Below are 22,175 nucleotides of genomic sequence, written 5' to 3' on the forward strand. Positions count from 1 at the left end.
AAGGTGCAAGTTAATCTTAAAGTGATCAAACAAAAAGAACAGGATGATAATGTTGTCTACAAATACGTTGAGAAGAAGTACCATTAATACCATTATTACCTTCATTGGTTTCATTGTAATTTTATTAAATAAATATGTTCAAAAGTTTTCTCTACACATTGAGTAATTTTCTCATTTTGCACTATAGAGTGTTACAGATTTGTTACTTTATTTAAATGTAAGATTCAGATAAAAACATATTTTGTTCAATTCCAACTTAACCAGTGTTGCAATTCGTAGTTTTCTGGAGTGACTTTAAATAAAAATAAATGACCAACAAACGCCAGCAGCGATGTTCTGTGATCCGACAAAACATTTGACCTTGTCGTAGACCACCTTTTGGGAATCATCATGAGAACTTATATAGTATTCATGGTCATGTCCATCAGCTAAACTTAGAGTGATGAAGGCAAAGAGGGCGATAAATATCTATAGAAAAATTACAATTATAATTATATTAGACCTAAATATTAATGACTAAGTTATTTTTATCGTGCGTCATCTAAGTGTTCCTTTATATTTTAGGAATGTTTTAAAAAGTAAGCTACATATATACGAATAAAAAAATATATCATTAATTTAAAATCTTACAACATTAGATAATAAAACTCTTGTTAAAAAATTTTTTACTCACTCCAAAAAATTTAATATTGGGTGGCGTTAAGGTTTGTTTAATTCGATCTTGTTGTATAAACTAATAATTCGTGAGGAACTATAGTAGTATTTATACTGAAATCTCGTTCCTATTTAAAACATTATATTACTAATAATGAAAAAGTAAACGCATCAGCGAATAGAAAAAAATATTTTATTATCTAATACCGAATTTTTATTAATTTCCTTTAAGCTTACTGAAATTTTATAAATTTTATTGATTTTAAATTATATTGCTTTTCATTGTAAAAATAGCTTTTTTCTTTCCACTATCTCTTGTAGCACCAAGAAACTTTTAAGTAGTATTCCATTATGCAATAGTGTTTTATGATTGATAAAGTTAGGTACTTCTTGATTCAAAGTTTTAAAGTTAACCCCAAAAAATTATTTTTTGCAAAACTGCTTGATTTTGATTTAAAGAAAAATTATGTTTTTATTCAGGCTTTATATGTAAATAGAGTAACAAATCCGTAACACTACATCATCTCCAAAATGTGACGATATTTTTATATACATAAAAAAAAGAACATTGAGCATATTTATTTAATAAGATGACAATAACATTTTCAAAACTATTAATGATTTTTCTTAACGTATTTGCACAAAACATAATCATCCTATTCTATTCGCTTAACGACTTTAATATTAAATCGCAAGACTGTCTTAAACCCTAACTAAAACTCTTTATTATATTCTCATTACGTGTTTCGCTAACATTGTTAGCATCTTTGGGAGAAGATTACAACTTAAACTTAACCTGAAGATTAAAGCCACTTATAAGTAGTTTTAGTTTAGTTTTATACTTTCCCACGAAACACGTGTCGGGAATAAAATAAAAAGTTAGTGATAAAACTTTTTTGTGATTTAAGTGTCATACTAAAGGTTTCATTAAAATCTATATATTTCAAATAAATATTGAAATATAAATATGATGTTGAAAAAATATAAATATGATGAAATATACATGTTGAAATATATAGACTAAGACTAGACTTTTTTTTCTGTGTTTAATTGTTTAATTCGGAAAATTGGATTTTTTAAAACAAAATTAGTGCCTGCATTAGGAAGACTAAACGTGCATTATTAATGGTGTCTCCATAGGCATAAAAAATTTATAAAAAATTAAAATAATATATTAAAATTATTATTTATATAAAAATTTAAAAAAACGATTTAATGTTTAGGTATAATCCGAAATGCATATTGGCGACTCATTTTTGTGTAACGATGCTCCATAGAATGAAAAATTGCAATAATTGTATTTTAAAAGCGCATATTGCATTAGCCTGTCAAATCAATGATCTTTGGTTTGACTATAACCAAGTAACTTTTAAACGCTTTATCCTTAGGAAACAGCATATATTGATATAGTCATTTTATCACTACCGCTATTAAAGCTTCTTGGTAATTTATGTCCATGGTAAGGTTCTCTAACTAAAAAATTGCATTACTGATGGCTTAAAAAACACATTTTCTTTTTTTCACCAACCTCTTCTAACGTCAAATAAATTATAAGCAATATTTTATTTTGCAACGGTATTTCATGACACATCCGAATGCTTTTACCTAATCAAAAAATACCTCTTCAATGATTTCATGAGCTTCAAATTTATTTAAAGTTGCTTTAACAAATGTCATTGTTGACACAGTCAAATGCTTTTGTCAGATTACAAAACACCACTATGTTACAGGTTTAATCTCCAACAGATATAAATTGTTTTGCTTAACTAATTCTTTTTAAATTCAAACCCAGAAATATTAACCAATTAACAGATTAATGTTTTTTTGCCAGGATAAAGTAAATTTCAACCATAGTGTCAACCAAATCGATGATGATGAAAACCCTATACTTGGTGAGGCTGAAATATATTTTCAGCAAGACGGCGCTCCTCCTCACTATGTTCTTCCCGTTCGGCAATGGCTAGACGACGAGTTTCCAGATAAATAGATAGGGCCCCTTCGCCTATAGAATGGCCTGCTAGATCTCCTTATATAACGCCGTTAGACTTTTTTCTATGGGATCATTTAAAATCTATTGTGTATACTCCCCAACCTGAAAGTTTGGATAAACTTCGTCAACGCAATATCGACAGCTGCCATGATATCCCACAACATGTTTTTGAAAATGTCCGTCAGGAATTTGAACATCGCCTATATCATTGTTTGGCCAAAAACGGGCAACATTTTAAACACTTATTGAAATAAAAACTGATATCTTCATGTTTTTGTTTTCTATCTGAACAAATTAAGTTAAACAAAGATTTTTCTAATTTTCTCGAAAACGAATCGACCGATTTAAAAAAATCAAACGTCAAAATAAAAGACTTCGAAAGACCTTTTAAACAAGCTATTAGTCGATACCCCTGGCCATTTAAAATTTTTAAGGGGATGATCCTGGGGGGCAGAGGATGAAAGGGAGTGAAGTAATTTTAGGTTAGAAAGTTGTCCTCCTTGACAAACCTTCCGACGTATTTCGGCGTTTTTTTTTAAATAGTGGTTTTTGATTAATCCGTGGTGAGAAGTTTTCAAATGAACACCCTGTATATACTATACAGATATGATACACCATTAAGATGGTCTCTCCTAACATATCCGATCTGAAACAGAAGGAAAACCATTATTGGATGAGGAAAGTAAATAATAATATGGGATATTGTTTTATATTTTTGTTAGTTGAACAGCATTAAGTACTGCCATTGATTTTACCTTGCAGGTCAATTTGGCCTATTTTAGATTTTCATGAATACTAAGCATATATTAATTATTTGTTTATTTTGTTCAACTCATAAAGATCAATAGTGATAACAATGTTAATGCCAACAATGGTCTGTCAGTTCTTTTTGTACATCATTGTTGCTAAACCATGGCCTCAATATATATGTTGCTCCATAGTTGCAAATCGCTTAAACCAATGTTAGTACCAGATAGTACCTAGTAGTTAAACCCAGCATGTCAACTAGGTACTTGACAGATAACTGCTTACCTTAAATCAATTTAATAAATAAACAATAAATTAATTTAATCTGGGAAAAACTGACAACTATTTTTAAAAGATTCATTCTTTATCTGGTCATAAAGTATGACATATATAATATATGTCATACTTTATGACATATATATAACATATATAGTTTCGCTTAATGCGGATGTGAAAAGATAGACTGTGGTGATCATTGAATTTCATGGTAAATATTTACTATTAATAAGAAATTGACTTAAATTAAAAAAAAAACATATATTGCCTTAAGTAAATTCACTTATTTTCTTTTAACCAAATCTTGTAACACTAAGTAGTACTTCATTATGGTAAAGTCAAATCTTTTGTCAGATGACAAAATATCTGCTGGGGCATGGTCGTTTATTTTTTTCAAAAAAGTAAAAATTGTAACACTGGTTAACTTGGATCTAAACAAAATATTTTTTTACTAGGATTTCACATGTAAATAAAGGAGCAAATCTGAAGCACCCTATAGTGCAAAATGTCAAAATAATTCAATGTATAGAAACAACTGTTAAACATATTTATTTAATAAAATTACAATAGATCCAACAAAGATAATAATGGTAGTAATGGTACTTCTCAACGTATTTGTAGACAACATTATCATCCTGTTCTTTTTGCTTAATCACTTTACCGTTAACTTAAACCTTCTTTTCCTCTGCTCTCACATATTTAAAAACTACTTTTTTATGTTCTGGTTTCTTTTTTATAATTTTGTAACTGGGCTGATTGTATCTGTATTAGTAATAGAAAGAGTCAGTGATTTATAACACAAAAAAAGTATTTGACTGTGTCAGTCATTTAATACTACTGCAAATTGAAATACTGCCAAAAATGTATCACAAGAGGTTCACTAAAAGGAGAAAATGAATTATATATATTTTTTTAACCCGAGTCAACCAATGATGCATTTTTTATCCTTCTTGCTATGTGGGGTCAAATATAAAACTTAGGTTTTAAATTTTAATAATGTCGACATAATATTAAAATTAAAAAATTTTAAACCTGAGTTTTATTTGACTCCGTATCCAATTAACTTAGCAAGATTTTTGGGTCATAAAAAATAACATCTTATAATTTTATGCAATTTTTCTTGAAAAACTTAATACACAAAAATTAATGATGAAATGAATGACTTGTTTTATCTGTCAAATGTATTTGACTGTGTGAGTCATGAAATACTGTACTGTAAATAATGGGATGTTTAAAGATTTTTTGAACAACTTTATATGAAAATTAATTTGAATTTACCTTATGTGTTATACTGTATTAATTGTGAAATACTAAGTTCCATCATTTTACAAGATGTTAAAAAACAAAAATAGTTAATTTCACAGTTCAATGCAATGTGGGTTCTTAAGATCTAAGTCAACCAGTAATATCAATTTTGATTCAAAACAGCATTTTTACGTGATAAACCAATAAGCATCCGGAATATTCCGAAATATTTGCTGGTACTGCATATACTTAGGGGATCTTATTATAAATTCTTCAAGTTTTATATTGTTTCATATTTGTTTTATGTCCTTATTATAAGTTTTCGTCGTTCATACTCTTATTGGGTTTAAGCCTATTGTATAGATTTTATGTCAAGTAAATAAATATTTAAAAATTATTAAACTTAGGAAATATATAAATATGACACTTACTGACTACTTCCTTTGAAATTATAATATATTTTTTGATAAGAATTTTAACACTTCTTGCTACTAATATAAAGGATTAAAATTTATAAGATCCCAGTATTCTGCCATTAAATTTATAAATAATTAACATTGAATAGTAAGATAATGTTTAATATTTCCTCATGCGTTTCCTATTTTATTATTTGTATCATATTGTATTAAATATTAACGAGATTTTAGTATAAATAATGCTATAGTTGCTCACAAAGTATCAGTTTATAAAACAAGATCGAATTAAATAAACCTTAACGGCATCCAATATGAAATCTTTTGGAGTAAGTATAGACTTTTTATTTTTTATACTTAATTTTCTTAAAAGACCTTTATTGTTTAGTGCCGTTAGTTTTTGAATTATTAAAACATTTTCTTAATTGAATACGTACTATTGTTAAAAACATTCCTTCAATCTGATACAGAACTTAGATAATATAAGATAAAAATCACTTAGTTAATTTAATTTATAATAACTACATTTCTTATTTTTTATAGATATTTATCGTCCTTTTTGCCTTTATCTCTCTAAGTTTAGCTGGTGGACATGACGATGATTATTATAGAAGTGCTCATGATGACTCCAAAAAGGTGGTCTACGTAGAAAAAGGATCCAGATATAATCGACCCAGTTATAAAATTATAGAGAAGGAACCAGAATACAAGAAGGTAGTTTATAAATATGAGAAACCAGATGAAAAGAATGTTAATGTTAATATTAAAGTAATCAAACAAAAAGAACACGATGATAATGTTGTATACAAATATGTTGAGAAGAAGTATCATCATTAATACTTGTCCTAAATATTCTTGTAATTTTATTAAATAAATATGTTAAAGAGTTTTTTTTTATATATTGAGTTACTTTTAGATTTTGAAAACTAAAGTGTAACAGATTACTTTATTTACATTTCAAATTCTAATAAAAATATGTTTTACTTAAATCCAAGTCAATCATTGTGCCAATTTTTTCCTTTTTGGAGCAACCTCAAATGAAAATAAACGATCAAAAAGCCTCAGCAGCGGTGTTTTGTGATTTGACAAAACATGTCATTTTTTTGCTTTTGCTTTTACATGTCATTTACTTTGTCACTCATAAAAGACTGCTGCATAATGAAATACTACTTAAAAGTTACTTAGTGTTACGAAAGGTAGTCAAAAGAAAAATAATTTATTATACAGTATGAGGCAATATCGTTCTTTTTTAAAATTTAAGTCAATAATTTTTCAAAGCTACTTGAGATCAAAATTAATGACCTAGACGCCTAAGTAATGGTGTTTTGTGATCTGAAAAAAGCACTTGACTGTACAAATCGTTAAAACTGATATCAATACAAAAACTATTTAAAAGATGTTATAAAAAGTGGTTTAAAAGAAAGATAATTTATTTTCTAACCTAATGCATATGTTTTATTTTATTTAACTTAACCAATGAATTTTTTTGATTACCTTTACTTGAAATTGAATCCAGGAAGCCTTAGTCCGTAGCAATGGTTTGGGATATCATAAAACATTTAAATGTTGCCTCAGCAGTATTATTTAGTGATCTAATAAAATCATTAGGCTCGGTGTAAGAGATTGACCAAAAGAAGGATATTAATTACACGATAACATTGAATAAATTTTCTTTCAAGCAGTGATTGATTTTTTTTTATTTACTAAAGCAATTTGACATAAGAATTAGTACCAGGAAGGCTCAGTAGTGGTGTTTTGTAACACAAAAAAAGTATTTGACTAGACGGTAATCGTTTGAGAAAAAGATTGAATCAATCGATTGATTCAATCATTGGCGGTCGCTTCAATCATCCATGAATTTTTTTATCAAAGTGCATTCCCAAAAGAGGTTTCGTTTTAAACGGTACTGTTCCGAATGTTTTCCTATTTTTGTGAAATTTTTGTGAATTTTTGGTGGTAAAATTTCAAATATAGTGTGTTGAAACGATGGTCTTAAGTGCAGATTTAGGCTTCCGTGCTTTGACTTTAGCTGCCGTCAAGTCAAAAAAACAGAAAAAGCAGAGGACGTGGTGGTCAAAACAGTGGTATAAATTAAGAAATCGCTTCACAACATTTACTCAATGTTTTGTGCAAAACAGAACCTGAAGACTACAAAAACTTCCTCAGGATGGACCAAGAAAGTTTTGATTTTTTATTAGAATTAGTGAGGCCTAAAATAGAAAAAAGACACTAATATGCGTGAAGCGATTCCTGAAACTCAGAGACATTCCATCACATTGAGGTACCTAGTTTCTGGTATGGATTTGGAAGACTTGAAGTTCATGTGCGCCATTGCTCCTCAGACTCTGGAACTTATAATAATGGAAACTTGCTCAGCAATTATCGAGGTATTAAAAGATAATATTCAGGTAAGTTTTCAAAATCTTTTTATTACACATTAAACATATTTGCATACAAAAATAAAAAAGGAAACATATAAATAAATTAAAGTGTCTAATTCACATTGACAAAAATGTTGAAAAACTAGTCCGCCGCACTTTCTTCTTGCAAATTTTCTGCACTGGGTTGTGGTGAATGCATTACAGAAGGGGCAAAGCCTCGGGAAGAACTGTCATTGGCTCAGGTGGAGAGTGTATTGATTATTGTGACGGAGATGGAGAGCACATTGGTTGTTGTGTCGGAGATGGAGAGCACATTGGTTGTTGTGTCGGAGATGAATAGCACATTGGTTGTTGTGATGGAGATGGAGAGTACATTGGTTGTTGTGACGGAGATGGATACCATATTGTTTGTTGTAACGGAGGTGCATATGGTGCGGTGAGACAGCGTTGCCAACTATAACCTGACTGTGGTGACGCTGGAAGTTGAGAGGGTGACCAACGTGGGTGCGTTCCAAAACGCAATCCGTCCCTTGTTAAGTTACCCATTTCTGCTTCAAAAAGCACATCATTTATAATTTTTTCGGTGAACCGCTTTTGGTCTGGAAGTAACTTTTTAGTTTTATAGCCCAACCCTTAGCTAGTATGTCCTCTTTGAAAAAGGCTGTGGAGTTCGGGTAGGAGTGATGGAAGCTAGTGCAGTTTTATTAGTACGAGTAGAAGCAGTACTTGAAGCAGGAAATGGCTGCGAGTCTTTAGGCAACAGTGACTGCAACAGAAAACAAATAAATTAGTTAAAACAAAAGTACGGAATAATAGTAAAGATGTTATGTCCTATGAGTATTTGATATATATTTTTCTTTTTTTCAGATTCCAAAAACTAAAGATGGACGCAGGTTACACAGGAATTTGAAGAAAAATGGAACTTTCATAACTGTGTAGGAAGTGTTGATGGCAAACACATATTAATCCAAAAACCCTCCAATTCGGGGTTTTACTATTATAACTATAAAGGTTCGTTTAGTATTGTGCTTATGACGATTGTAAATGCAAATTATCATTTCATGATGATCGATGTCGGAGCAAATGGCCGAGTGTCAGATGGTGGAGTGTTGAAGAATACGTTATTTTGGCGCAGGTTGTCTGAGAATTGGCTGAATATGCCAGATTCTCGACAGTTACCAGGTGGCGGTTACCAGAAAATGTGTTTGGAATACTTACAAAGAGATTCAAGGTATTCCAAAATAACATTAAATTTCAACCACATAAAGCTAGAAAAATTGTTATGGCATGTTGCCATTTGCACAATTACTTGTGCTAAAGAAATAGACGAAACTATTTGCAACCCCATGACGTTGATAATGCAAATTCTTCTACCGGTAGTGTGGAACCTGCTTCATGGACACAAAGAACTCAACTATTGCTACAACTTCAAAGAACCAAAGGTAACTTAACTCAGTTGAAGCCAAGAAAATAAGGGATAACTTTTGCGAATTTTTCAATACATCTGGGTCAATCCCATGGCAACAAAATTGTTTGAATAATTAAAATAATTTAATTAAACTTATCAACCTTTATATAAGGACACCCTATATATAATTATAATGTATAATAATAGATATATATGTGATAAAAAAAACTCTTACCTCTGAAGTTTCTGTTGATGCAATTTCAATTTGATCTTTTATAAATAAAGGGTCGTTGTAATACCAGAGCGATGGTTTAGGAACATCATCCGCTGACGCCCCAGACACTTTTTTTGCTTCAATTGCCTTGTATTCCCTGTTAAAATTAGTTCTCAAAGTATTAATTTTTGAATAGTGAAGTCCGGTTTTAACGCTTTTAAAACACCCACAATTTTTTTAAACGCCGCGCTTTTTTTATTTCTATTAAAGTAGTCCTTGCTTTTCACTTTCCACAGCTCTGGGGAATCTCGATATAAATCTATTAACAAGCTTGTAAACTCACGTTCCGATTTTGTTTCGTTGTTGTCGGCCTGCGAAGAGTCCTCCATGATTGCTTCTGAGCGTCTGACTGTTGGAAAAGTTGATCAAAACGCTCCTAAACGGTCAAGCGTCCTCTTCAATCATTTGCGTCAATCAAACTTTTCATCAATGACCATCAATGATTGACTCAATCGACAAACGGGTTTCTAGACGATCAATCATGCTTAATTCAATCAATTGGCGCAATCGTTTGATCAAAATGATTGATCGTTTAGGGCCTACTTAACAGGCGGTACAAGGAAGAAAGCAAGTCGGTATACTGACAAGTGCCGAAAAAGGTGTTCACTTTTTAGCAGTGTGTTCTATTAATGCAATGGGAAATTTCGTACCTTCGGTAATGATTTTCCCAAGGAAGAATATGAAAAATGAACTCATGGACAAGACTGGCTTAGTTGGATATGCCAATGAAACGGGATACATGACAGGACAATTATGCATTAAATAGCTCCAACATTTTAAACAGTTTAAAATTCTTTTCCAAAAAGAAAAATTCTATTTTTATTAGATGATCACTTGAGTCATAAAAATTTGCAGGTGCTAGATGCTAGATGCCAAGTCCAACAATATAATTTCAATCTGCTTTCCGGCTCATTGCACTCAGAGCCTGCAGCCTTTGGACGCATCGTTTTATGAGCCACTTACGACCTATTACAATTAGTCGATATAAAGTTGGCTCAGAGCACACCGTGGATGTGCTATGAGTCTTTATTAAGTGGGCGAGTTCTTTAACGAAACGATTGTAGAAACTTCAACACTAGGAAATGCAATCAGTAGTTTTGAAAAGTGCTATAGTTCCATTGAATAAAAAAGTACTCCCTGACTGGATGTTTAGTCCTGCAGATATCACAGATGTCTCTTCTAAAGAAGGTGCTTCCGCTGCTCCTGTTGTAACTTCCGAATGGACGATAAAGGTAATAATTGTTTCAATTGGAAATGATTTTTGCAAAATCCAAGAATTATTACCTCCTTTACCGATGGTGGAAAAAATCAAACGGGAAGTGGAATACCATTCTTTGGACTATTTTTTTATAACATCAAGTACGTTTTAAATAGTATTTTGTTTTGTGGGAGTATTTCAAAATGCAATAATTGACATCATCAAATACTTTTGTCATAACACAACACACTACACTAAGGCTCGCTGATCATTAAATTTCATGAACGAAACAGTCCACGGGGATACATTTAGATAGCAGAGGGCTTTCGGCGTATCAGCCATTAGGAGTGCTAAGTGAAAATGAGTTATGTGTGTTTTTAATTTTTTTTATAGCAAACAGGATTTAAAATAAGGTAAAATACAAATCCTGCAGTCTCTCTTCACTTATTTATTAAACATTTAGTTACTTAAAATATTTAAAATAGGTTAGACTCATTCTATTGTGAACTTCACTTCAGAATCAGCGTTAAGTAAACCTGTCAAAAGGATAGTGGTGACAGATCGGTGTAGAAACATTGACCACAAAATTGTCACAAAAGTTGGACATTAGAACAAAATGGAGGAAGAAACTATACTTCAAGAGTGAATTTGTGTTTGGGTAAAAAGCCTGAAAATAGGTTACATTTTATTGGTGTAAAGTCAAATTTACAATAGCATCAATCAGAAAATATGATAATTATAAAATTGTTAATTTTGGAGTCGCCTATGTAACGGAATGTAAGGTCTATTGAGGTTGACTAACCTTTTGTAAGAAATAAAAAGTTGCATTACTTTATTTATAATTAAAAAAATATATAATGCTGTGGATTGTAAGACAAATTATCCTTCTTGTGACATAAGTAACTTAAGCAGTTTTTGCCTAACAGCATTATTTTATAACTGACACGATCAAATGCTTCTGTCACGTCACAAAACATCACTACTAAGAATTTTTTGTCATAAATTTTCATGTTAATTTGCTCTAAAAAATTAAAAATCGCATCACTTACTTCCATTTAAGAAAAAAAATTTTGCATTGTACTGTCAAATCATTAACTCTTTTTGACTACGTTTTGTTTGCAGTTTGTGACTGACAGTCAAATATTTTTGTCAGATCACAAAATGTCGCTGCTGAGGTTTCTTGATCATTTATTTTCATTTAAATTTGCTGCAAAAAAGTAAACACTAGTAGACTTGGACTTAAACAAAACATATTTTTATTAGGATCTAAAATACAACTAAAGTATCAAATTTATAACATTTTATACTTTACAAAATATGAAAACTACTCAATATATTGAAGAAAATGTTGAACTTATTTAATCCAGAAAATTATTAATGATGGTACTTCTTCTCAACGTATTTGTACAAAACATTATCATCATGTTCTTTTTGTTTAATCACTTTAACATTAACTTGAACCTTCTTCTCATCTGGTTTCTCATATTTGTAAACTACTTTCTTGTATTCTGGTTCTTTCTCGATAATTTTGTAACTGGGTCTATTGTATCTGGATTCTTTTTCTACGTAAACCACTTTTTTGGAGTCATCATAAGAACTTCTGTAGTAATCATCGTCATGTCCACCAGCTAAACTTAGAGCGATGAAGGCAAAAAGGACGATAAATAACTATAAAAGAATAGAAATATAATTATATTAGAATTAAATAGTAATCTATTAGTAATTTTTATCTTGCATTATCTATGCGCTCTATTACATTGCAGGAATATTTTAAGTAGTAAGCTATAAATTCAGATAAAAAAATGTTTCAACAATAAAAACTGCAAAAGCAGAAAACAATAAAAGTTTTATTGAAAAAAATAAAAAAAGCTTACCGCAAAAGATTTCATATTGGATGCCGTTAAGGTTTGTTTAAGTAGAAACTGATACTTTGTAAGCAAATATAGCTATATTTATACTAAAATCTTGTTCATATTTAAAACAATAAGTTATTAATAATGAAATAGTAAACGCATCAGCGAATATAAAAAATTATTTCAATATTCAATACCGAATATTCATACATTTTATGGAAGTTTACAGGAATCTCATAAATTTTAATTCGTAACACCGATAGCAAGAAGTGTTAAAATTCTTTTCAAAAAATATATAATCATTTTACAGACAATAATTAGAAAGTATTATTTATACAATTATTACTAAGTTTACTAATTTTTAAATATTAATTTATTTTACAAAAAATCTTTACATTAGGCTTAATATAATAAGAGTATGAATGACAAAAACTTAACAATAATTAATAAACTATGAAAAAGTATAGCAAAATATAAACAAATAAAGCACATGTTTAAAATATTAATATTACGTCGACAATAATAAAATTTAACACCACTTTTTTATTTTTTTCTTTGAGCTCTCCTCCCTTTAGATTTTTTCGACCATCGGCAAAGGTAATAATTTTGTAGGATTAATGCAATCCAAGCTAATCATTTTTGGATTTTTCCAAAATCCAAGAATTATTACCTATGTCGATGGTGGAAAAAATTTAAAGAGAAGAAACTTCAAAGAAAGAAAGAAAAAAGCGTTGTTATAAATTTTACCCCAGAACTAGAGGAGATAAACAAACTCAAAGGCAAAAAAGAGAAGTAGAAGAGAGGAGGGCCGCCATTTTTTATGCTTGCTAAGTTGATTGAATGTGAGGTCAAATAAAACTCAGGCTTTAAATTTTATTATTGTCTGCTTTATTTTTGCTTTATTTGTCCCCACATCCAATAAACTTAGTAAGAAGCATAAAAGATTTTTGGGTTGGGTTGGGTCGGATTGGGATGACCTGAATGAATGACCTGTTTTATCTAACAAATGTATTTGACTGTGTGAGTCATGAATTACTGCTGCACAATAAAATACTTCTTAAAACTTACTTAGGGTCGCAATAGTTAGTCTAACAGAAGATCATTGATTTAACGGACCAATATAAAATAGGTTTTTAAAATCAAGTCAATCAATAATCGAGCAACTTTATATGAACATGAATTTAAATTTATCAAAAGTGTTATTAATTACGAAATTCTAAGTTACTTCATGCTACGAGAGTTTAACAGAGAAGAATTATTGATTTCACAGTGCAATACAAGGTGAATTTTTAAGATCTCAGTCAACCAGTATTTTTTTAAATTGTAGACAGCCTTATTACGCGATAACTAATCACCAATAAACCTTCGGATTATTCCAAAATGCGTTTGCTGGTCCTTCTTGTATTTATCAATACTTCGCATTTTATATCCATTTATACCTGTTTTATGTCCTTGTTAATTTAACTTTATTGGTTTTTATATAAAATTGATTTATAAAATATTTGATTTTTAAAACGATTTATTCAATTACTGTTTTGTTAAGGTTTTAGTTTATATTTTGCCATATTTTTTTGTAGTTTATTAATTATTGTTAAGTTTTTGTCGTTCATACTCTCATTATAGTTAAGCCTATTGTATAGATTTTATGTAAAATAAATTAATATTTAAAAATTAATAAACTAGAGTAATTGGATAAAATATACTTACTTATTTATTCTCTGTAAAACTATTATATATTTTTTGAAAAGAATTTTAACACTTCTTGCCATCGATGTTACGAATTACAATTTATGAGATTCCAGTAAACTTAAACATAAAATGTATGAATATTCGGTATTGAATATTGAAATATTTTTTTATATTCGCTGATGCGTTTACTATTTCATTATTAATAACTTATTGTTTTAAATATGAACAAGATATTTAGTATAAATATAGCTATAGTTGCTTACAAAGTATCAGTTTCTACTTAGACAAACCTTAACGACATCCAATATGAAATCTTTTGCGGTAAGCTTTTTTTTTTCAATAAAACTTTTATTGTTTAGTGCTGTTGCTTTTTTTATTGAAACATTTATAATTCAGATTCATAGCTTACTACTTAAAATATTCCTGCAATGTAATATAGCACATAGATAATGCAAGATAAAAATAACTAATAGATTCCTATTTAATTCTAATATGATTATATTTCTATGTTTTTTTTTACAGTTATTTATCGTCCTTTTTGCCTTCATCGCTCTAAGTTTAGCTGGTGGACATGACGATGATTACTACAGAAGTTCTTATGATGACTCCAAAAAGGTGGTCTACGTAGAAAAAGAATCCAGATACAATAGACCCAGTTACAAAATTATAGAGAAAGAACCAGAATACAAGAAAGTAGTTTACAAATATGAGAAACCAGATGAGAAGAAGGTTCAAGTTAATGTTAAAGTGATTAAACAAAAAGAACACGATGATAATGTTTTGTACAAATACGTTGAGAAGAAGTACCATCATTAATAATTTTCTGGATTAAATAGGTTCAACATTTTTTTCAATATATTGAGTAATTTTCATATTTTGTAAACTATAGAGTGTTATAAATTTGATACTTTAATTTTGTTTTATATCCTAATAAAAATATGTTTTGTTTATATCCAAGTCAACTAGTGTTTACTTTTTTGGAGCAAATTTATATGAAAATAAACGATCAAGAAACCTTATCAGCGACATTCTATAATCTGACTAAAATATTCGACTGTCAGTCACAAACTGCAAACAAAAAGTAGCAAAAGAGAGTAATTGATTTTACAGTACAATGCAAAAACTTTTTCAAAATCCGACTTAGTGATGCGATTTTTAATTTTTGGGAACATAATTGGCATGAAAATTTATGCGAAAGGATCCTTAGTAGTGATGTTTTGTGACTTGGCAGAAGCATTTGATCGTGTCAGTTATAAAATAATGCTGTTAGGCAAAAACTGCTTAAGTTACTTAATGCCAGAAGAAGGATAATTTGTATTACAATCCACAAAATTATATTTTTTTCAAATATAAATAAAGTATTGCAACTTTTTATTTCTTACAAAAGGTTAGTCTGCACTAGTTAGCACTGCTAATGGCTTATACGCCGAAAGCCCTCTGCTAAGCAAATAATAAACATTTTTCTCTAAATGTATCCCCGTTGATTCGTTCATGAAAATTAATGACCAGGGAGCCTTAGTAGTAGTGTTTTGTGATCAAAAGTATTTGACTGTGTCAATTATTGCATTTTGAAATACTCCCATAAAACGAAATACTATTTAAAAGGTATTTGATGTTATAAAAAGATAGCCCAAAGAATGGTCTTGATTTTGCATTCAAGTTTTAAAACCCGAGTCTAATAAAAAAGAAGGTTTAAGTTAATATTAAAGTGATCAAACAAGAAGAACGGGATGATAATGATGTCTAGAAATACGTCGAAAAGAAGTAACATTAATACCATTAAGACCTTTGTTGGATTTTATTGTAATCTTGTTAAATAAATATGTTCAAAAGTTATTTCTATGCATTGTGTTATTTTCACGTTTTGTAGAGTGTTACAGATTTGTTATTTACATTTAAAATCTTAATAAAAACATGTTTTGTTTAAATCTAAGTTAACTAGTGTTTGTTTTTGCCACTTAAATGAGAATAAATGAAGTTAAGAAGCCTCAGAAGGGCTGTTCTGTGATCTGATAAGACATTGGATTTTGTCCATCATAAAATACTACGTAAAAGTTACTTGCTATTATAATAGGTGGAAAATAATTGACTTTAAAGTTAAGAAGATTTTTTTTAAATACGAGTCAGTGATGTAATTTTTGGGAGCAACCTAACATGAACATTCATGATCAAGGATCCTTATTAGTGGTGTTTTCTGACTTTTCCAAAAGGTCACAAGCATTTGACCAGGTCAGTTTTAAAATAACGTTTTTAATGAATGAATAATTGCTTAAGTTACTTGATGTCACAACAATTTAGTCAAAAGAAGGATAATTTATCTTACAGTCCATTGCATTATATATTTTTTTTTTAAATTTAAATTAGGTAATTTAAGGATAGTGATTTCGCAGTATAATATAATACGGTTTTTTTTTAATTCATGTTAACCAACCATTTAATTCTAAAATATGTGGACCAATTTAATAGATAAAACATTTGAGTATGTCAAAAAATACTGTTGATCGTTATGTAGCAAAAAGTAAAGAAAATAAAGATGATAGATTATAATTTTTTGATAAAAATTACGTAAAAATTAACAAGCAAAGACCTTAAGCAGCGGTATTTTGTAACCTTATTAAATGACTATAGCAATCATAAAATACTGCTTAAACATTTCTTGCATTTAGAAGAAGTTAATCAACGGATATTGCTTTCACTGATTTTACAGTACACATTATAGTTTAAACCCAAGCAAATTAGTAGTTTTTTATTTTTTAAACCGATTTGACATGAAAATTAATGACCAAGGGGGGTGTCAGTAGTGGTGTTCTGTGATATGACAAAAATATTTGACTGTCAATTATTGAACTTCAAAATATTCCTACATAACGAAATACTATTTAAGAGTTAATATTTCGATGCATCAAGAAAAGGATATTGATTTTACAGTACAATGTAATATATTAATTTAAGTCAATCAATAATCCATTCAGTGTTCAATTTCCCGGAGTAACTTATTATGAAACGGAATGATGACCAAGAAGTCTCAGTAGTGGTATTTTGTAACCCAACAGAAGCATTTAATCATAAAATGCTTCTGCACCGTAAAATAATGCTTAAAAATTATTACAAAAAGTTAGTTAAAAAGAAATAAGTAATAATACATTAAAATGCAATATTTTTTTTTAATGTAATTTTTCTTGGAAAACTTATATGTGAAAATCAATTACCTGTTTTGTGATCCCTCGAAAGTATTTGACTGTGACAGTAATGAAGTATTGCTGCACAAATAAATAGTGTTTTAGAGTTACTTGGTGTTGCAGGAGTAAATTAACTAAAAGGTAAGTGATTTTACAGACCAATACAATATAGGTTTTGAAAATCCAAATCAATCAATAACGCACTTTATACTTTATAGAAAACAAATTACCGGCATGCATCAGCAGTGGTGATTTGTGATCTATCATAACGTTATACCGTATAAATATTGAAATACAACTTAAAGTTCATTTGATGTTACAAGAGGTTAGTTAAGTTAGAAGTAACATGTAGTTTTTAAAAATCTGAGTCCACCAGTAATGCAATTTTAAATTTGCAGAAACTAAACATATAAATGAATTACCAAGAATCCTCAGCGCCGGTATTTTATGATATAAAAAGACTGTATCAACCATGCTAAACTGCTTAATGAAATACTATTTCAAAGTTACTTGGTGTTATAAAAAGTTTGTCAAACTGAAAATCATTGATTTCTCAGACCAATGCAATATGGGTTTTTAGAATCTAACTAATGCAATTTTTTATTCTATGGGGCATCATTCCATAAAAATAAAAATAAAACAGCAACAAGCCTCTCGGATTATTCCAAAAAAATAAGTCATTTGTGTATGTTTTCTTGTACCTTAGAAGATATCTTCAATATTGCTTGTTTTATCTTGAGATTGAATACACTAATTTCATAAACAAATTTTTTCTGCTTCGAATTTGAGAAATTTGCAACAAATTGACCCAAATAAGAAGAAGTTCTTGTTGATTGTAAAGTGAACGAACCAAAAAAAACAGATATATAAAATGGTATATAACTAGATATAAAATAAATAATAAAAACATATTTTTTCCTTTCGATCAAATCAATCAGTTATGCAATTTATAATTTTTAGAGCAATCTTAAGTAAAAACTAACGATCAATAAATCTACGCAGCGGTATTTTGCGATCTAACAAAAGCCCTTACTTAACCTTGCCAATCATAACATACTATTGCTTAATAAAATAGTACCTAAAATTTCTTAGTATTACAAGAGGTAGTGAAAAGAAAATAATTGTTCTTACAGTATAAGGTTATATGGTTTAAAAACATTAAAATTTATAAGATCCCAGTAAGCATCATTAAAATTAATTATAATTGGGTATTGAATATTAAGATAATTTTTTTATATTCACTGATGCATCTCCTTTTTCATTATTAGTAATATACGATTTTAAATATGAATGAGATTTTAGTATAAATACTGCTATAGTTGCTCACAAAGCATCAGTTTATACAACAAGATTGAATTAAGCAAACCTTAACAATATTTAATATGAAATCTTTTGGGGTAAGTTTTAAGAGTTTTTTTATTTATTTTTTAAAAAGATTTCATGTATTTAGTGCTGTTAGTTTTTAAATTAATGAAACATTTTCTTATCTGAATACATAATTTGGTATTTAAAACATTTCGGCAATATGATATAGTATTTACATATTGCAAGATAAAAATAACTTAGATATTAATATTTAGTTCTAATATTCTTTTTTTATAGATATTTGTCGTCCTTTTTGCCTTCATCGCTCTAAGTTTAGCTGGTGGACATGATCATGATTACTATAGTAGTTCTCATGATGACTACAAAAAGGTAGTTTACGTAGAAAAAGAACCAGAATACAAAAAAGTAGTCTATAAATATGAGAAACCAGATGAGAAGAAGGTTAATGTTAATATTAAAGTAATCAAAGAAAAAGAAAGGGATGACGATGTTTTGTATAAATACGTTGAGAAGAAGTACCATCATTAATACTTTTGTTGGATTTTATTGCAATCTTATTAAATAAATATGTTTAAAGGCTTTTTCTATTGTTTGAATTATTATCACATTTTAGACACGATAAAGTGTTACAGATTTGTTACTTCATTTAAAAATTAAACCCTAATATATATGGGTATTTTTAAATTCGAGTCAATGATGCAATTTTTAATTTGTGGAAATTAGGCCAAGATGCCTCAGTAGTGGTGTTTTCTTGACCTGACAAAAGCAGTTGATTTTGTCAATCATAAAACAATGCTGTCTATAAAAAGTTTAAAGCTTTAAAGTTACTTAATGTTACCTTAGTCAACAAAAGGATAATTTGTTTTACAATCCAATGCATTATCTAACAATTGTTTCCAAGAAACCTCCGTAGAGGTGTTTTTTGATTAGCTTCAAGTATTTGATTGTGTCTTGAAATACTGAAAATTTATTTAAAAATAACTTGACCTTACATGAGGTTGGGAAAAATAAGGATAATATACTTCACAGCTCAACAAAATGTATTTTTTTTTAAATCTAACTCAACCACTGATAACCATTTTCTAATTTTTTGGTGAAACAAAAATAAGCGACCAAGAAGCAGTGTACCATATTTTGACAAAATGACAATTATGCTATGCTACTGCTTAAAAGCTACGTGATGTTACATGAGGTTCATCAAACAAAAGATTATTGATCATCAATGTCCAAGCATTTGACTGTGTCAATCATGAACTATTTCTGCACAACGAAATACTACTTAAGAATTATTTAATATCATAACAGGATAATCAAAGAAAACATATTGATTACACAGTACGATTAAATTTAAGTCAATCAGGGATGCAAGGTTTATTTTGCAAAGTAACTTGGCATAAAAATTAATTACCTAGAAGTCTTACTTGTAGTCTCTTCTAACCTAACATAATGTGCATTTGATTGTGTCAATCATAATATAGAGACATTAACCGATCAATGTTTGTGTTTTTTGATCTAATAAAAGGGTTTTACTGTATACATCATGAAATACTGCTTAAAAGTTACTTGGTGTTACAAGAGGTTAGCAAAAGAAGACTTATTGATTTTACAGTCCCATCGAAGATGGGTATTTCGAATTTAAGCCAACCAGTAATGCTATTTTGTATTCCATGCAGCATTGCTACATGAAATTAATTACCAAAAAGCCTGTCGGATAATTTGAAAATATTAAATCTAACGATTTAATATTAAGATGAATTCCTAGGTAGCCTAACACCTAGGAATTCATCTTAATACTACATGTTTCACCCGAAAGCACACTTATTTTATAAAAAATTGTTGCTCTTCTAAATTTGCGAAATTTGCAGCAAGCAGTTAACCACCGATATAATCTTAATTTTTTGGATCAACTTTGTCACAAATATTACATGACCAAGAACTCCGTAAAGGTGTCTTTTTAGCTTTTTAGAACCATCTGAATGTCTCATATAATACTGTTGCACTTAATGTCCAGTGTTTTGTAATCTGACAAAATGACTGTGTTTATCATGAAATACTTCTGAACAGCGAAATACTGTATACAATTTGGATATTGATTTGACAGTAAATCTGGATATGTTTTGCTTTTTGAATCCAAGCAAATCTTGAGGCAACTCAACATCAAAATTAATGATCAAGGACCCTCAGTAGTGATGTTTTGTGATTTGACTAGAACATTTGACTGTGTTAATAATAAAATATTCCCACACAATGAAATACTATTTAAAAAACACTTGGTGTTACAAATGAGTAGTCAAAAGAAGGAAGTTGATTTCACAGTGCAATGCAATATGTTTTTTTTTAATATAAACCAATCGGTGCTAGATTTTTCAATTTCTTGGAATGACATAAGATAGAAACTGAAAGATAGAAAGTAATAGGGTGACTTTGTTTTTTTAGAAATACGTTGAGACGAAGCTTCATTATTAACAGTTTTGCAAATTTTATTGTAATCTTGTTAAATAAAAATGTTCAATGTTCTTTTTTCTATAAGTTAAACTATTTTAACACTTTGGAGATAAAAAAGTTTAAAAGTAAGATAATAAAAACGTATTTTCTTCTTAAATTTAAATCAATCATTTATTGAAATTCGATTTAAATGATTTTATTGAAATTTTATTAAATAAATATGTTCAAATTTTTTTTATATATATTAAGTTATTTTCACATTTTGCAGACTACTGTTATAGATCTATTATTTTATTTACATTTAAAATTCCAATAAAAACATATTATGGTTAAATCCAAGTCAATAAGTGTTGCAATTTTTACTTTTTTGGAGCAAATTTAAATAGAAATTCACCACCAAAAAGCCTCAGCAGGGGTATTTTGTGATCTGACAAAACATTTGATTTTGTCACTTATAAAATACTGCATAATGAAATACTACTTAAAAGTGACCTGATACAAGAGGTAGTCAAAGAAAATAATTGATGCGACAGTAGAATGCTATATGTTCTTTTTATTTAAGTCAATTTTTAATTTTTCGAAGCTACTTGACATGAAAATTATTGACCCAGAATTAGTGATGTTTTATGACCTACCAAAAGCATTTGATTGTGTCAATCGGTCAAAGATGATATTATAAAACTTGCTTAAAAGATGTACCAAGAAGTGGTTCAAAAGAATATAGTATAATGCAATATGGTTTGGCTCAGGATGAATCTTTGCCCTGCGACTATTAGTAATTTATCATACTTCCTTTGTCCCTATGTATACAATTAGTTCGCAAACATGATCAGCTCCTTTAGAAGGAACGTCTTCAGATCCTCTTCACTTAGCATATAGGTATGTAAAATCCTACTCCATAATTTGCGATCAAAAGTTAGAAGCGCCCTCCCATTGCTCAGGAACTTTTTGGAGTGAACCAACCTATTAGTGTCATTCCAATGTCGCATTATCCTGGAAGATGTCCATTTCGCAATCTCCTATTTTAGAAAACCTTTATTAAACCCAAAAGATGAGGTGGGTCCTATAAAATTCCACTCAGCCCCTTTTTTTGCATT

General features: G+C 29.2%; 3 long non-coding RNA genes across 3 annotated transcripts; 2 read left to right on the forward strand and 1 right to left on the reverse strand.

Annotated features, from left to right (window-relative positions):
* Nucleotides 1-11,816: 11,816 nt before the first annotated feature.
* On the reverse strand, nt 11,817-12,502 carry LOC126743733 (uncharacterized). Its single transcript, XR_007662972.1, has 2 exons — nt 12,461-12,502; nt 11,817-12,254 (listed from the first exon to the last, which is right to left on the reverse strand). It is a non-coding gene; the product is annotated as an uncharacterized LOC126743733 (long non-coding RNA).
* Nucleotides 12,503-14,407: 1,905 nt separating this feature from the next.
* Nucleotides 14,408-15,090, forward strand: LOC126743732 (uncharacterized). The gene is made up of 2 exons (XR_007662971.1): nt 14,408-14,449; nt 14,651-15,090. It is a non-coding gene; the product is annotated as an uncharacterized LOC126743732 (long non-coding RNA).
* A 3,541-nt stretch (nt 15,091-18,631) lies between these two features.
* Nucleotides 18,632-19,214, forward strand: LOC126743734 (uncharacterized). The gene is made up of 2 exons (XR_007662973.1): nt 18,632-18,704; nt 18,910-19,214. It is a non-coding gene; the product is annotated as an uncharacterized LOC126743734 (long non-coding RNA).
* Nucleotides 19,215-22,175: the final 2,961 nt, after the last annotated feature.

This window comes from Anthonomus grandis, chromosome 13 (genome assembly GCF_022605725.1).
Source record: "Anthonomus grandis grandis chromosome 13, icAntGran1.3, whole genome shotgun sequence".
NCBI classification, from domain to species: domain Eukaryota; kingdom Metazoa; phylum Arthropoda; class Insecta; order Coleoptera; family Curculionidae; genus Anthonomus; species Anthonomus grandis.